Genomic DNA, 18,645 nt, shown 5'->3' with positions numbered 1-18,645 from the left:
TAACAGTTGTATATTAGGAAGAATATGATGAAATATATTGTAACAGGTGTATATTGACCCTGATAAAAAGGACGGTCCATGACAGTCCTTTTTAAGGACGGTCTATGGCCATCCTTTAAAGGCCCATAAGAGACGGTCTATGACCGTCCTTTTTAAGGGTTGTCCATGACCGTCCTTTGAAGGCTTATCAAAGACGGTCTACGATAGTCCTTTTTAAGGACTGTCCATGACCGTCCTTTTAAAAGGCCCATAAGAGACGGTCTAGGACCGTCTTTTTTAAGGACGGTCCATGACCGTCCTTTTAAAGGACGGTCGATGGCCGTCCTTTAAAGGCTTATAAGGGACGGTCCGAGACCGTCCTTTTTTAGGACGGTCCATGACCGTCTTTTTTTGTCAATAAAAATGACAGTTTTCGACCGTCCTTTAAGTAATACGACACGTCAAAATTTGACGGCCCTTGCGACGGTCCATGACCGTCCTTTTTGATCATTTGAGACGGTTTTGGACCGTCCTTTTTTCGCAGTTTTGGCGTAGTGTATTTTGATTAGATCATTTTAGAGTGTAGGGCTACCTATATATTTACTGCAATCTAAGTCATTTTCATGGTGCTTATTGTAATAGTTATTCCTCATTTAGTCCGCTAGTTGGTAGGAATCATGTGGATCACCACACTATAGGAATTTGGGATCTTGGGTGGCCCAACTAGTAGTGCGGATTGGTGGAAGTTGTGTGGACCACCACATGTGAGTGCTAGATTTTTATAGCCCACCTAACTTTATAAAAATTGGGGCAATCGTGCGACTACTTGTCTAAGTAGATTTATGATTGTTGTAGCCATTAACCATATGATCACTGACGGGATGGGTGATAAATAGATTTGACAAAATGGTACTCAATATGTAGCTCATAAATCTTATGATCATGCATGACGTGGATAGCCGTAAATCATGTGGGTATGTAGGGAATGTGTAGCCCAACCATATGATCAAGTAGTGCTTTGGTGACTACTAAACTATGTGAAATTGCGGTATTGGCCACCCGACTACGTGAAAATTTAGTAAAGCGGTTGCCCCATTATGTGAAATATGGTATAATAATAATAATAATAAGTAACCATCTCACCTTAAGTCCCTTATTATGACAAGTAGAGTGACATTTGTGGGGCCACTCAACCATACAGACTTCTGATAATGGAGTAGCCATAAGACCATGTGGGCATATGAGAAATTGTGTGATTACTCAGACTCATGGACTATGCCGATGGTGTAACTTTCTGGGTACATGAACTTAAGACTTGTGACAAATTGATCATGGGCCCATTGAGATATATTTTCGGCCCATATGATGAGGCTCATTGTGAGGTATTTTCTACCCATCTGATGTAGCCCATAGTGATGTGTATTAGGCCCAGGTATGTCGCCTACCTGTGAAATAGATTTAAGGCCACTTGCAATGTATTCGAGGCCCATGGGTGAGGCCCAATGTGATGTATTTGAGACCCATGGGTGTGGCTCATTGAGATGTATTTTAGGCCCATGGGTTGTGGCTCATTGTGATGTATTTGAGGCCCATGTGTAGGGCCCACCTCTTGTGTATTTGAAGCCTATGGGTCGTGAAGCCTGATGTGGTGTATTCATGGCCCATGAGCAGAGGCCCATTGCATTGTGTAGTGCACATATGATACGGCCCAATGTGATGCATAAGCAGCCCATGAGTGAGGCCCAATGCGTTGAATGTGCAGCCCTTGTGTGAGACCCAAAGCAATGTATCTGAGGACCGATGTGATGTGTGATTTCGTCATGATGTATGTATTGATGTTTATGTGGGCCATTCCTTGGGGGCAATGTTGGTTAAATGTCCACATTGTCGAAGCTGATTGTTGACGCCGGTTATTGATACCGATTATGAGTATGTGATAGCATAACATCATCATACATGCCCATACGCATCATTTGCATGTTTGTTATGAGATGTGGTTGACCATTGCATATGTCATTGGGTAGATTGTTATGAGACTCCCTGATAGGCAAAGATTATCTCACATGAGCGCACGATATGTGCAGGATTAATGCATGACTGGATTGTATGACTTATGCATCTTGCATTGTGATTACTGTATACCCTAACGACCTCAGGGCCATAGCCTCCACAAGCATATCGTGGATGACAGATGAGACATTAGAAATCTGTTCTAGCATCGGGCTGCCATAGATGGCCCTTGTTAAGGGTCAAATATTACATATTAGACCCCAGTTATTGCTTGGATTGACGAACATGATACCGTTTAATGGCCCGCTTTAATCATGTTTGTGATGCAGAGTGTATTTACGAGCATGGACTAAAAAGGAAGCTTAAAGCATGGATTTAACGCTCTGATGACACTAAAGGCAAGGGACGGACTCCAGGGGACCAAGATCGACGGAATTACATGCCACGGATCCGCGAAAATCGAGAAACTGAAGCTCAAGCGGCCTGAAAGTCAGCCAGAATGCAAGATCACTGGGTTTCCATCATCTGTTCGGCTCAAAACTTTATACATAGCTCGAGGACCAAAAACTAACCGTACACGTCAAATTTCAGCCATTGGATTCCTCTAGAAGTGGCCCAACGGACAGATCAGCCCATAAATCAGTGATTTAGGACCCACCTGGTATCTGGAAATGCTTTAATTTTGTTCTCAACACCTTAAATGGAGTGACACATCAAATGGACCGAGCAGATGTCTCACGAACATCACAGTGGACCCTACATGTACAGTACATGTACATAGTGTACACGCACCGGCCGTGCACCAGACGGTTAGGCCGGTCAAAGACGGGCTGACCCGTCTTCTTCTTACGCAGGGACAGCGGATGGACGTTGTCCGTCCATTTTTGGTTAGTGGGTCCCACCTATTTTATATTTTGATTATCAGAGCCGTCCATGGTGTCTCTAGCGTAGGGAATACCCTCACCTAGGTGAAATTTTGGACCCATACACGTGTATGCACGTGGATCGTCAAAAGAAGTAAGATGAACGACGAATTGAGTTAGTAAAGTGGGCCACACAAGCACCTACCAAAACTACTCATTCCTGACTGGATTTTTGCCAGGATTTCAGTGGACGGTGTGGATTTCCTATCTGAATTTAATCATGGGCCCCGCCAGCAGCGCAGCGAAAGAAATCCGTTTTCTTTTTTCTTCTCTGTTTACGCAAGAACAGAGCCTGCGGACAATCTCTGTGGGCCACCATCATGGTCCAGATGACTAATCTGGACCGTCCATGAGAATCACGGGGGCCATATCACTCAGGCCTAGGTGGCAAATTTTCAAAAGGTCCTGGAGATCCATTTTTGATCGTCCAAAAGCAAGATAGATGGTGAATGGATCTGGTACAATGGGCCATGCAAAATTTGAAGAAAACCACCCTTCCTAACTAGTTTTTCGTCAGAAATCCAATAAACGAAGTGGATTTCTCTGAAGACATCATTATGGGGCCCACCGAACACAGCGTAACCTGCGTAAGGTTTACGCGCGCCTAGAAAATCTGAATTTTTCATGGAGTTACGTGGCCCAGAACATGATCGGATCAGCGATCCGAACCATCCAATGGAAGCCCCAGCCAGGTTTAACCCTATCATGATGGAGGATGTAATAATCGGGACGATCAACGTCCTGATTTTCAGTCCAAATGCAGCCTCTTTGTGCGTTGCTTGCTGCGAGAATAGAGTTGGCACCGGAACCCTTTGCTGCGTAAAGAGGAGTGCAGAACTGACTCCTCCAGGGCACTTGACAGCTATAAGAAAGAGAGAAAGAACGGGAAGAAGGGGGGAGAAAAGAAGAAACAAGGAGATCTACGGCTGCGAACGTGAGAGAGACAGGGGATAGAGAGTTTGTTTCTTTTTTACTTTTTCCTATTATTTTTATTTTAATTTGTTTATTTTATTTTTAAGAGATCTAGCCATTCATGTCTGGCCGAACCTCTTAGCTAGGGCTAAGAGGTGAAGCTTGTAGTCTGATGGGAGAGACTTTGCTTGTGCCTCTTATTTAGACTGACTGATGTTGATTTTTGTTCAATTAAAAGGAATACTTTCAATTTTTTTTAATGATTTGTTGTGACTGAAATTACAATAGATCTGCGATGGCTTTGAGTATTTCTTCCTCCTTTTGATGTTTATGACGTCAGGAAGCCCTGTTGTTCACCATCGTCTCATGGGCATGGTCGGATAGCGGTACCCTTCCTAACCTTCATGCATTGTTGATTGGTTGGTAATTAGTTTAATTCTGTTGTTTGCTTTATCTCCTGGGCATGGTTTGGTGATGGAATCCATTCTAATTCATATACTTTTCATCTCTTTAAAATTAGATCAAGTAAGTTCAGTTAATTTTCATAATTCTTGATGCAGGCATAAGATCTCCCTGATCTCTACAAGTGGATCCTCTGAATCCCTAGTTTCCTTCTTCTGAATTCCTTAAGTTTTAGAGTAATATTTCACTATTATTCCTCAAAAACCATTCGATTTAGATTTCATCTTAATCTAGTTCTCGTTCTACTTAGTTTCAGATAACGTACAGGTATCAGTCCCTTGGGATTCGACCTCGGTCTCACCGAGTTTATTACTACATCACAACCCTATACTTGGGGAGTGAACAAGTTTTTGGCGCCGTTGCCAGGGATTGACGGTTGCGATTCTCTGAAATTAATTAGTTTTAGAATTAGTTTGAGATTAGGATTTTACTAACTTTAGTTTTAGATTTTTATTTCTATTTGATTTTTAGAACTAACTTGTTTCCTGTTTTGTAGGATCTTGACATAAACTTCTAAATTGGTAATCCTTTTCTAATTCCTCTACTTTTTCTATTTTTAGAATTAGGGTTTGAGTTTTTGAAAATTTCTAATTCTAGTATTTTTCTATTTTTTAGGAAATAGTTTATTTTTAGAAACTTTCCTCTTTTGTTTTTAGAAACTTGGTTAGTTATTTTCCTTTTTAGAAATTCTTTCTAATTTTAGAACCTAATTCATCTTTCTTTTATTTTCTATTTTAGAAACTTTCTAATTCTGGAACTTTCCTTTTTAGAAACTAACTTTCTATTTTTATTTTTAGTAACTTTCTAATTTTAAACTCTTTTAGAATCTAACTTTGTTTCCTAATTTATTTTTAGAAATTTTTTATTTGTAGAATTTTTGTTTAGAAACTAACTTTCCTATTGTGTAGGCTTTTAAGATAGAAATTTCTAATTCGGTAAGCTTTCTCTCTATTTTCTATTTTTCAGTTCTCTTTTAGTAATTTACTTTCTACTTTAGGACTTTCTTAATTTATTTTAGAAATTTCCACTTTCCTTTAGGAATTTCTTCTTTTAGAAACTAGTTTACTTTTATCTTTCTTTTTAAGGATTTTCTAATTCTAGACCTTCTCTTCAGAAACTGACTTGTTTGTTTTCTTTTGCAGATTTTTAACTTAGGGACTCCAATTTGGTAACTTCTTTCCAACCCTCTCTTTCTTTCTAGATTTTCTTTTCCTTTCTTAGGATTAGGTTTCGAATTTGATTGAGGGCTGCGAGTGTTTCATGCCCAAGTGGGCCCGTGATAACACTCGACGTCTCTTGACTGAAGGAGGATTGGTTGAGGGGTTAACTATCCATCGCAGGACTAAATACCACTCGAAATCCCCTGAGTTAATTGAAGTGATGGCTAAAAACCAACCTCTTCTACCCCAACCTAGGGTGGAGGACATTCAGGATGAGAATGAGGTACATCAAGCACTCCCGCCACGTACTTTACGAGATTATTTACAACCAGCGGGGGTGAGTACGCCCTCATGCATGATTTTTCCTGAAAATGTAGGACATATGGACATCAAGCCAAGGGTTATCCAACTCTTTCCTAAATTTCATGGGCTTGAATCTGAAGAACCATATCTACATTTGAAAGAGTTTGATGAGATCATAGCCACTTTATATTTTCAAAATGTGTCTGAGGACACAGTCAGGCTAAGACTCTTTCCTTTTTCCTTAAAGGAGAAGGCTAAGACGTGGTTACATTCACTGCGTCCTAGATCCATTGGCACATGGAATGATATGCAGAGAGAATTTATAAAGAAATTTTTTCCACATCATAAAACGATTACCCTTAGAAAAGCAATCATGAACTTCACCCAAAAGGAGGATGAAACATTTTACCAATTTTGGGAAAGGTTCAAGGATTTGGTTAGTTCATGCCCACAACACGGCTTTGAAACGTGGCGCATCACAAATTTTTTCTATGATGGACTGACATCTTCAATGCGCTAAATGGTCGAGACAATGTGTAATGGAGAATTCATTAATAAAAATGTTGACGAGGTATGGGATTACCTCAATAGTCTTGCTGAAAAAAACACAATCATGGGATTATTACCCAAAATCAAACACCACGTCTAGGCTGACTTAATTAAAGGAGAAAGGTGGATTGTATTTCTTGAAAGAAGAGGATGATCTCAAGTATAAAGTGACTACGCTCATAAGGAAAGTTGAGGCCATGGAAGGAAAGAAGGATAAGGTTAATGAAAGTGTTTGCGGCATCTGTGATTGCAACATTCATACAACTGAAAATTATCCTACAATACCCGCCTTTCGAGAAGTGTTGAATGAACAATCCAATGTTGTAAATAATTATCAAAGACCTTTCAATGGACCGACCTCTAATGTGTACAATCCTGGTGGAAAAATCATCCAAACTTTAGTTGGAGAAATGGACAAACTGCTACCCCTTAAGGTTTCTTCAATCAAAATCCAAATAAGGGGAAACCTCAAGAAGAACCGGTTCAAAATTTCATGCAAGAGCTGACCCAGGCAATGTGAGATTTTATGCAAAAGATGGACTCACATATGACGGTTATAGAAAAGGAGATGCTTCCTGCACAACCGCTCCCCAATCCTAAACCGCAGTACGAGATAAGTGATCCCAACTCTTCAAATCAAATGGGGAACGCTAAATCCATCACCACTCTTAGGAGTGGGAAGATCATTGATAAAACCCTTCCAGTTAGGCCCGAAAAGCCTCAAGAACCAGAAGAGGAAAACAATGATGGATCTAGTGAGGCCCTACAAAAATTAGAACCGGAACTTGTAGAAAAGCCAGTTGCTCCATTTCCCCAACGGTTGGTCGCACCAAAACGTCTCTCTAACTCTCAGGATATCCTAGAGGTGTTGAAACAAGTCAAAGTCAACATTCCTCTGCTTGATGTCGTAAAACAGATACCTTCATGTGCCAAATTCTTGAAAGACTTATGCACGACCAAACGACGGCAGAGTATTCAAAAGAAGATCTTCTTAACCAAGAAAGTGAGTGCCATTCTAAAGCAAGACGTGCCACAGAAATTCAAAGATCCTGGTAGCCCAACCATATCATGTGTAATTGGGGACCACCGAATTGATCATGCACTTCTTGACTTAGGAGCGAGCGTCAATCTGATTCCCTACTCGGTATACAAACAGTTAGGTTTGGATGAATTAAAGCCCACCCTAACCACACTACAACTTGCTGATCGCTCTGTTCGTGTACCAAGAGGGATAATTGAGGATGTGTTGGTCCAAGTTGATACATTTTACTACCCTGTAGATTTTATCATCCTAGACACTGAACCTATCAATAACATGAGCACTTAGATTCCCGTCATTCTTGGTCGCCCATTCCTTGCCACTTCAAACGCAATTATCAATTGTGGGAATGATGTCATGACTATGTCTTTTGGGAATATGACATTAGAGTCAAATATCTTTTTCAATAACGGCAGAAACTTAGAGGATGATGACGATTTCCACGACATTAACATGATTGACTCTTTAGTGGAAGATACAACACCTCTGACCTTATCCTCTGACCCTCTAGAGATGTGCCTGGCCCACTCCCATGATTTTGATGATGACATGATTAGGGAGACGTATGCCTTTCTTGATACTACACCGGTACTTGAAGTTAACCGGTGGAGGCCACAATTTGAAGAGTTACCCCAAACTGATGTAGTGCCTCTACCGTTTAACCTCAAACCGCTGAAGCTTGACCTAAAACCTTTGCCCTCTGATTTAAAATATATCTATTTAGGTTAAGATGAGACATAACCGGTGATGATCTCTGCCCACCTGGAGAAAGAACAGGAGAGTATGCTCATATCTACTCTCATTGAGCATAAGGGAACCCTTGGATGGACGATAGCAGACCTCAAGGGAATCGACCCCTTGATTTGTACTCATCGCATATATCTTGAGGATAATGCGAAGACCGCTCGGCAATCATAACGTAGACTAAATCCAAACATGAGGGAAGTCATTAAGGCCGAGGTTCTTAAACTATTAAATGTGGGTATCATATACCCCATATCCGATAGTCAATGGGTGAGTCCAACTCAGGTGGTTCCTAAGAAGTCCAGGACCACCATCGTAGCCAATGCCAATAATGAACTCGTACCAACAAGAGTTAATACTAGTTGGAGAATGTACATTGACTACAGGAAGCTGAATACCGTCATGAGGAAGGACCACTTTCCTTTACCCTTCATTGATCAAATCTTGGAAAGGCTAGCTGGTCATTCCTATTACTGTTTCCTTGACGGGTATTCGGGCTACAATCAGATTGAAATCTCTCCTGAGGATCAGGAAAAGATCACATTTACATGTCCCTATGGCACCTTTGCCTACAGAATGATGCCATTTAGATTATGTAATGCCCCTGCTACCTTTCAGCGATGTATGATAAGTATCTTTTCTGACATGGTGGGGAAATATCTAGAGGTCTTCATGGACGATTTCTCTGTTTTTGGTTCATCTTTTAGCAAGTGCTTAGAGAGTCTTAAATGTGTGCTGAAAAGATGTGAAGAAAAGAACTTGGTACTTAATTGGGAGAAGTGTCATTTCATGATTCATAAGGGAATTGTCCTCGGGCATATCATATCGTCTAAGGGAATCGAGGTAGATAAAGCAAAAATCGATCTTATCTCTAACCTACCTCTACCCAAGAACATCAGAGATGTGCTATCCTTCTTAGGACATGCAGGGTTTTACAAACGATTCATAAAGGACTTTAGTCTCCTCTCTCGTCCCTTATGTAATCTTCTGCAAAAGGATGCACCATACAAGTGGACTGAGCAATGCTAGGAAGCTTTCACCAAGCTTAAGGGCATGTTAACTACTGCACCTATCATGTAGCCACCCGATTGGAGCCTTCCTTTTGAGCTTATGTGCGACGCTTCTGATTATGCTCTTGGAGCGGTTCTAGGCCAGAGAAAAGATAAGAGGCCCTACGTCATTCATTACGCAAGTAGAACTTTAAATTCTGCCCAAGAGAACTACTCAACTACGGAAAAGGAGCTCCTAGCCGTAGTGTTCGCTTTGGATAAATTTAGGTCCTACCTGATTGGATCTAAGATCATTATCTACACAGATCATGTGGCACTTAAGTTTCTTCTTTCTAAGAATGATTCTAAGCCCCATTTGATACGATGGATCCTTCTACACCAAGAATTTGATTTGGAAATTAAAGATAAAAAAGAGAGTAGAGAACGTTGTGGCCGATCATCTGTCTCGCCATAATACCTCTGATTTCTCTGAGGCGACCCATATCAATGACATGTTCCCTGATGAACAACTGGTCAGAGTCTCCCATTCACCTTATGTCACGCCCCAGACTCGGTAACCGGATTCACAAGGAACCAGATGGTCGGTTCTGGCCGCAACAGCCTCCGTAGTACCCCATTCTCGGCTCCTGAAGCAGGTTCCGATCCTGGGATCCTACAAGGAGGATTTCCATAACAATATAACCATTTCCAATACGAGCATACCCAAGATCACAACAAGTAAATCTGAGAATAAAAAAGGCACTTATCACAAAATCCACTAAGAATTTGAACTTTTACAAGTTTACATGAGGTCCAAAAGGACATACATAAGATAATAGAAGAAAGAAAGGAAGGATGCAATACTGGGTCCTCAAGCTCAGCTCTAATCCAAACTCTGCTACTTTGGCGCCTACCTAGAGTCTCCCGCACGCATCAATCGTGCATAAGCTTATAGAAGCTTAGAGGGTGGTGTAAGTGTGTGATAATAGTGCACGAAGAATAATAGGAGATACAGGAAGGAGACATGCTCAATGAGAATATCACTAGCCTTACCAAGGCTTATCATGAATATGATGCAATGAGTACGGACGCCATACCAAGGCAATGCATGAAGGGGCTTACATAACCAATACTAATGCGATGCAAGTAATGCCGTGTTCATAACCAAACCGTATGTCAAGTATATTTCCAATCATAAGGAAATCACCGGGTCCGTTACACTTTGGATGATGCCGCTCTGAGACCCCATACTCAAACGAGCGTAAAGACCTCACTACCCCCTCTTGTGGACAACCAATCACCAGCAAGGCTGACGGTAGCGGACCCATTCACGAGCCTGGTCGGACTCGGCCTAGCAATGCCCTCTTACATCAAGTGAGTAAGGCCACACCCTATCCAACCGACTACACGACAGTGGGAGTCACGGCCTAATGGTATAAGGCCCTCGTGCGCTCATATATTCCACCCGGTCACGGCGTTGGAGCAGATCCTTGGTACCATGGAAGTTTTGGGAATTTCACCCATGGGCATCCTATGCACCCAGTATGCTCAAGCAACATTTCCGGTGTCCAAACATGGCCATCCATGATGTATCTATGGAGGCTACAACCCTGATGAAGCAAGGGTGATAATGCTCATATTATGCAATGCCAGATGCATGAATCACACAATCAACTATGCATCAATTCCAAGCATCCAACATGCTCAAGAGGGAATATTACGTCCCAAGGGAAAACAACATACAATGCCCAATGGCACAATCATAACCACACACACAGTGTCATCCAAGCATACAATGATGCACATGGGCCATGAAGATGGGTCTAGGCGCATTATGCGGTGATATACAAAGTAAATTACATTCCTCCTATCCAAGAAGGAATCAAGGCTAGGTACTTAGACAATATCCATAAGGAATCCCACCTCTAGTGGGGGCCCACAAGATTAAGCATACAACTACGGGTCTAAGTAATATAGAAATGAGCCTACCAACTGTCTAAGATAAGTATCCAATCACTCTTAAATACAACCGGACCTAGAGGGGTCCATAATGGGGACATTTAACCACCATTCCCCAAAAAGGCATATCTACCATGAACTATATGAATAAAAGGCCCAAGGCCTACATTTAAGATAAAAATAAAAGTAACCACATACATATATTCCTCATAATAGGCCATAAAAAGATATAATACCACTTTTAACAACATGGCTCTAAGAGGGGAATTAAGGCCCAAGGCCCAATTCCCAATGGCCATAGAATCCATGCATTAAGTTGGACTTGGTGGGCAGCCCGCGTACACAATATACGGCCCAAAAATAGGTTTAAGTTTGGATGAAATGGGCCCCACTACATCAGCCCAATAATTAGTAATTTAAGTAGGCAACCGAGAGCCCAATACTATCCTTACCTCAGCCCGCAAGTCCATCAAAATGGTGGAAGTCGGCCCAATGTATGGTTGGGCCAAGCTGGGATGTCCCTGCCCAATCTGGGCTCACTAGATGTCCCAAAATTCTGATCTTAAGATGTGGTCCTCATAAGATCACTAAAAGTGACCCAAAGAATGCACTGATTAAGCCCAATGATTATAAGAAAACATAAGCATGTAACACGTACACAAGTTCTCAATATGGTGAGCCCCACAGCCAAATAAAGTTGTAACCATAAAATTGTACATTGAAGGCCCTTTGATAAACTTTTGGCCCGTTTGACTTCCTGGGCCTGCTAAGGTCCAGAAATTAGTTGAGTATGTGGAAATAATCTCATGAAGGCCAACTATACTCACTGGGGGACCCCACCAGATGGAGAATGTGTATATATCATGAAAAGATCAAGTGGGCTTGCTACTAGATTGTGAGTCCAGCAGCAACCCAAGGCAGAGAGTGCTTCTACAATCGGGCGATCCAAGGCTTGGACGGCCTGGACCAAACATGCATTAAGGTAAGTTCCACATACATGCACATTGAGCCTTAAATAAATAGCCTAAGGTCTATGGTGGACCTTTAACCACCCATAGAGAAACCTATGAGCTTACCTTAGGATCACCCAGGAGGACATCCAACCTCAACTGGTTTCCAAGAGGTAGCTCACCACTACCCATATAATGAAAGATCTAAGGCTTAAGCAATGTGTGGACTAGTAGGCCATACACCAAGCCCAACTCATAAGCCATATAGTGGGCCCTCAAGTAAGGTTTGGGCCCAACCACAAAGGTCATAATTCCACCTATTGTGGTGGGCTTCATAGGCAGCCTAGTAATTCATTTACATGGGCAAGTTTCACATTTAACACAAGTGAGTTGGGCCTCACTTTTGGCCTAAGTACAGGGTCAGTTTAATGGGCAGCCATGGGCCCGACTTCTTGTGTATCATTGCCCCTAAGCCCATCACAATAGATAGGAGAGTATAGGCTCAAGATCAATGGGCCTATCCAAAAGAACTGAGTCCACAAGGCCTACTTGCTAACACAAACATGCATATACTATATCACATAATGGGCCCTAAAGAAATGGCCCAAAACAAAAGTCATCCAATTCACACATTATGGTGGGCTTGAGGGCAGCCCATAAGCCCAAGAATACACATAGGCAAGGCCTATACTGACAGTGTGGGCCTTGCCACATCAGCCCAAAGACTTAGCAAGGCCCTCCACACTATACATTTATGTGGGCCCCGCAAGTCAGCCCATAATTAAGCATTTCATGAGGGCATCACGGCTAATAAATACACACGGTCAGCCTGTAGACGGCTCGTTGGGCCCGTGAAACAATAAGGTCAGGCCCTACACGATCTTGGGCTCAAGAAATAGGTTTCACCCATTGGGTCTATAAACTTTCAAAAATCTGGTTAAGGCTAACCCCCAACATCACCACAAAGGTGAGCCTTAAGAGCCACTAATTACGGCCAAAAATATCTAAGGAAATAAGGCAAGGAGTGTGTGCAATACTCCCTTAAATCTGGTGGGCCACAACAACTCCAAAACAATCCACTATGGAGCAAATTTGGGCCCCTTGTTGGAATTCCAGCCCACCCACTTCCTGGGCCTGCTGGAATCCAGAAATTTATTTAATTCAGATGGGTTACTGGCCCATGGTGACCCACACATATCACAGTGGGTCCCACCAGATGAGAGGGGAATACACAACACACATTAGAAGTGGGCCATGCCGCTGGAATACAGGCCCAGCAACCGCCCAAGGTAGGGGCGTCCCGTGATGGGTAGTCCTACGGGCCTGAGTATCTGGCCCAAAACTGACCCAAGTTTGCAAGCCACACCACGATCAGTACAGGGGCCCGATGGCCATGAAAATTTACAAGATGGTCCTCCCATAGGTGGGCCACGAATCCTCAAAATTTTGTGATTTTTGGACGATCAGAAGTATTTTAATTAATTTAAATAAATCAGACCATTAAGAAAATCTGGTGAATCGGGACACCTGGACGTGGTGAGCCATTCCAGCACTTGTCACGGTGTACACAGGGCTCCATTGGCCCCAAAAATTTTTAGGTGAGTCCCACCATGGGTGGATCACCTCTCTGTAAATTTTCATGATTTTAGGATACTCAAAAGTATTTAAATTAATTTAAAGAATACAATCTATCCAGGGTGAAATATTGCTGGAATATAACTGTCCTGAATTTGGGCCATCCAATGGGTGGGTTCTGGGCCTCCAAAATTCCTGAAATTTGGACCCAAGGTCCCTCATCAAGCCTAAAACAATTTGGCATCCAGAAATATGGCCCACCTTCTTAGAAATTATTTTTTTAATATTATTTTTATGGGACTATGCTGCTGGACTGCACAGCAGAAATTTCTGGCAGTCCAGTATGTTGGCCCACCCTTTTGGATGCCCAAATAGGATTCCTTGGCCCTGAAATTTTGTGGATAGGTCCTACTATGGGTGGGACACCTCCCTACAAAAATTTTGGATTTTTGGGATAGTAAAAATATTTTATTTAACTCATGCAATTTATGGACAGCAAGGTCCAGATTTTTATTTTCCTGCTGCAGCAACGCTGCTGTCCCTGACTTTAGCACCCCATTTGAGTGGGCCCAGGTCTATGTAAATTTGGAAAAATACAAGGCCAACCTTCCTATACAAGTATACATTAAGGTGGGGTCCACAAAGGTGGCCCAACATTTCAAAATCAGGCTGATATTTATGAGTTTCCAGCAAACAGTGTAGCTGGACAGTCCAGAAAAATCTGGACCGTCCACCCTCCTTGGCCCACCCTTTTGGGTGATCAAATAGGGACATTTGAAGCTGAGGTTTAGCATACTTTTAGGTGGGGTCCATACCTCAAAGAGAAGTCTAAGAAATCAGGAAAAATGAGACCACAAACAAGGCCTACAACACATACATTACAGCATAAAAAAATTCCAGCAATCTGGACAGCAACATGTTGCTGTCTAGATCAGCCCAAAAATTTAATAAATGGGAAATAAATCATAGATTTCATAAGGTGGGGTCCACCCTGATGTGTCACACAACTCCCAAGCCCAGCACCTCCCCAAAAAATCCATAAAATCAGGCTCAAAGGCTTTCCAAATCAAGCAGCAAAACTAGGCAGCACAGTTGGGCCTGGGTGTCCAACAACTTGGGCCTGGATGTCCCAAAAATTAAAAATTCTGGTTGCATGGTACATCAGGTGGGCCACACAATCATTACATCCAAACCATAGAAAGTGGAGAAGAGAGGAATAAAGGAAATCTCATCAAGATGGGGTCCATGGAGAATGGCCCCATCAAGATCACATGCATGCAAGTGATGGCTAAAAAGACCTTATCCAAGGAGTGGTGGACCTTCACCATTGATGTGGTGAGTCCTACACTCTCCATATGAAGCAACAAAAGATCTATGACAATAAGAATCATGCAATCTATCCTACATGCTCACCCACTTGTTGGATCTTCAAGATTCTTCAACCACCATGCTCCTTAAGCTACAAGGAAGGAGGTTCAATGGTGATGATGGATCTTTGATGGTTAGATCTAGGGGAGAAGAAGAGGATAGAGGGCTGGAAAAATTCAGCAATGGAGGACATTTGCAAAGAGGAGAAGAGAGAAATGAAGAAAGAGAGAGGGAGATGAGAGAATTTCTAAGGTTGAAATGATTGCTTTCTTAGAAAAAGATGAATTTTTGAAAAGAGAAATAATCATTGCTCATGGGATAAGGTGGCTCATCATTGCCTAAAAAAGCCAATCTCATCATGGTTTTCTTGAGAAAAGAAGCCATTATTGCTAGCCTAAAGGTGGCTTACATTGGGAATAGTGCACATGGGGAAATGTGTAATCAGGTGGGTCCCACCAAAAATGCAATCAACGGTCCAAATAATGCGCGGCCCATAACTTTTGATGGACATGCCGGATTTACGCATGAGACGCGGCACTGGAATCGCGGCGACGATGCGGTCGGAATGGCATAGGTCTTGGGTCAATCCGAGTTGGGTCTACATGACCAAACTCGAGGGTGACCGCAATCACTATCCGAAGGTCGCGGGTCGTTGAAATTTGACCGGTAGGACCGCGGGACCAAAATACATGAGATGCATACTCACACACACAAATGCACACATGCGAACTCAGGACAGGTCTCACACCTTAGTTCGCTGATATTGCCAATTATCTTGCCACAAGTTCCATACTGACGCATTGGACTACACAAGATAAGAAGAAATTCTTTACCAAGGTGCGCAACTTTTTCTGGGACGAAATATTGCCCAGACCAAATTCTAAGGAGATGTGTGTCAGATGACGAGTATCAGAGTGTCATCTCCTTCTGTCATTCACAGGCCTGTGGTGGTCACTTTTCTGCTAAAAAGACCACGGCCAAGATTTTACAGTGTGGCTTTTATTGGCCCACTATATTCAGAGACACTCATGAGTTTTGCAAGGCTTGTGAGCATTGTCCCGCCGAAATATGATGCCTTTGAATCTCATCCTTATCATAGAAGCATTTGACTGCTAGGGCATCGATTTCATGGGACCATTCTCCCAATCATTTAGAAATTTGTATATTTTACTCGCCGTAAATTACGTCACTAAATGGGTTGAAGTAATCCCGTGCCAAAATAATGACCATCGCACGGTCATTAAATTCTTAAAAGAGAACATCCTTTTGCGGTTCGGGATGCCTCGAGCCATCATTAGTGATGGGGGCTCACACTTTTGTAATAGACCATTCGAGAGCTTAATGAAGAAATACGGTATCTCTCATAAGGTGAGCACCCCATACCATCCACAAACAAGTGGACAAGCTGAGATTTCCAATACGGAGATCAAACATATCCTAGAGAAAACGGTTAACCCTGATCGTAAGGATTGGCCAATCCGATTGACCGATGCCTTATGGGCATACCGTACTGCTTTTAAAACCCCTATTGGAACGTCTCCCTTTAGACTTGTCTATGGAAAAGCTTGTCACTTGCCTGTGGAGTTGGAACATAAAGCGTACTGGGCGATCATAAAATCTGAATTTCAATCTGGACAACGTTGGCTCGCTACGTAAACTTCAATTAAATGAACTTGAAGAAATCCGGAACAATGCGTACGAGAACTCGAGAATTTACAAAGACTGGATGAAGGCATTTCATGATCAACATATTCTACGGAAATCATTTACGCCAGGTCAGAAAATCCTTTTGTATGACTATCGACTTCATCTCTTTCCGGGTAAACTTCGATCTCATTGGACCGGCCCTTACATTGTTATTACTGCTTATCCGCATGGGGCCGTTGAGATAAGAGATCCCGACAATGGCAAAGAGTTTTAAGTAAATGGACATCAATTAAAACTATTTGTCGAGAAATTTGATTAAGAGGACATGTCCATGCCTTTGACTGCCCCTGTTTACCAGGATTGATCTCCTAGTCTAATAGAGGTATAGGTAGGTTTATCGCTTTCATAGGACTAGGGTAGTGTTCTTTATTTGTCTGGCTGAAGACGGTAAACTTAGTGCTCCTGGGAGGCAACCCAGCCTTTCATTTTATTTTATTTTATTTTAGTTAGTTAGTTCAAATGTTTGTGGGGAACATTGCTACAAACCCTCACGAGACTACAACTCGTCCACTAGGGGCAACCTAGGGGTTTAAAGGCTTGTTACATATGCTAAATGCAATTGAGAGCACTTGTGAAAGTGGTATAGGTAGGATTTTATTCTGATTGGTTTTTCTCTTGTGTTAACCCACTCTTACGTAGATATCTTTAGAAAGTATTTCTCTTAATTCATTATCCAGGTACTATCTTCCCATCACTTTACTTTCGTTGTTCCATGTGCATTGCTTGCTCATTTCTTTTACATTGAGGACAATGTAGATTTTTAGTTGGGGGTGGGAGATTAGGCTACCTAATCAGTGTTTTCTTGGTCTTGAGCAGAAAGTATGAAAATTTTTAAATTTTTCTAGAATTTCGTATGAATTTAAGGTGATTTTGACGGCCATCTTGGATTTAGAATTACAAGATAAGTGATGTTGGTAATTTATGACTCTTGGATTCAGTATCTTTTAAATTTCATAGTTAAGTTTGAATTGTTAATCCATGATTAGAGGTTTTAAACATTGATTGAGTCATGATTTCACAAGACACATCTTACTTTCACATAAAGGTTTCAGTTTGATATGGAAGGATTAATTTGGTAATCACTAAGCATGTAAGGAACCAACCTGAAAAATTTGCCCGTCATGATCAATTGAAAAAAAAAAAAAAACAGATGCCTTTGTAAAGGGTTGTGCAAATAATCTTCACTATAGGTTTTTTCCCTATAGGTGTAGATTTAATTCCCTATAGATGATATGCGAAAAGGGTTGGGTGTACAGTCTTCACCATAGGTTTGCTCCCTCTAGGTGAGGATTTAATTCCCCTTCTTGGCATTACTTGTACTAAAAAAATTAAAAGCTGAAGGAATGAAAGGACGATCTGTGGGGCAAATTTTGGTTATCATGAATTCTCTTGTTGGCTACCAATGATATCCTGAATTTGAGAAGTGAGTTTCATGTTGATAAGCCGAGATTATACTATACACTCATGAAACTAAAAGTTTAGAATTATTCTAATTGATGGATTAATACTTTGAACTTGATTATGACGTTTTACCGTGTGCTTGAATCTAGGAGAAAGTTATGCCTAACATTCATGAACCTTAGAATTCTGGAATTTGGATAGTTTTTTTAAAATCACTCGAGAAATTCTCCTATGATTCTCAACTTAATTTTCACATATTTTGCTCAGGACTAGCAAAATGCTAGTTGGGGGTTGTGTTGAGGGTCAAATATTGCATATTAGAGCCCAGTTATTGCTTGGATTGACAAACATGATGCCGTTTAATGGCCCGCTTTAATCATGTTTGTGATGCAGAGTGTATTTACGAGCATGGACTAAAAAGGAAGCTTAAAGCATGGATTTAACGCTCTGATGACACTAAAGGCAAGGGACGGACTCCAGGGGACCAAGATCGACAGAATTATACACCAGGGATCCGCGAAAATCGAGAAACTGAAGCTCAAGCGGCCTGAAAGTCAGCCAGAATGCAAGATCACTGGGTTTCCATCATCTGTTCGGCTCAAAACTTTATACATA

At 41.7% G+C, this 18,645-nt stretch overlaps 1 protein-coding gene and 1 non-coding gene across 2 annotated transcripts in view; one reads left to right on the top strand and one right to left on the bottom strand.

The window, feature by feature from the left end:
* Window positions 1-18,645, top strand: part of LOC131246211 (very-long-chain 3-oxoacyl-CoA reductase 1-like) — a 107,007-nt gene that overhangs the window by 46,344 nt on the left and 42,018 nt on the right. The window lies entirely within an intron of this gene.
* On the bottom strand, window positions 6,105-6,211 carry LOC131247520 (small nucleolar RNA R71). The gene has a single exon (XR_009171806.1). It is a non-coding gene; the product is annotated as a small nucleolar RNA R71 (small nucleolar RNA).

Source organism: Magnolia sinica, chromosome 5 (genome assembly GCF_029962835.1).
Source record: "Magnolia sinica isolate HGM2019 chromosome 5, MsV1, whole genome shotgun sequence".
Taxonomy (NCBI): domain Eukaryota; kingdom Viridiplantae; phylum Streptophyta; class Magnoliopsida; order Magnoliales; family Magnoliaceae; genus Magnolia; species Magnolia sinica.
This window is presented reverse-complemented; position numbering and strand designations above follow the sequence as displayed.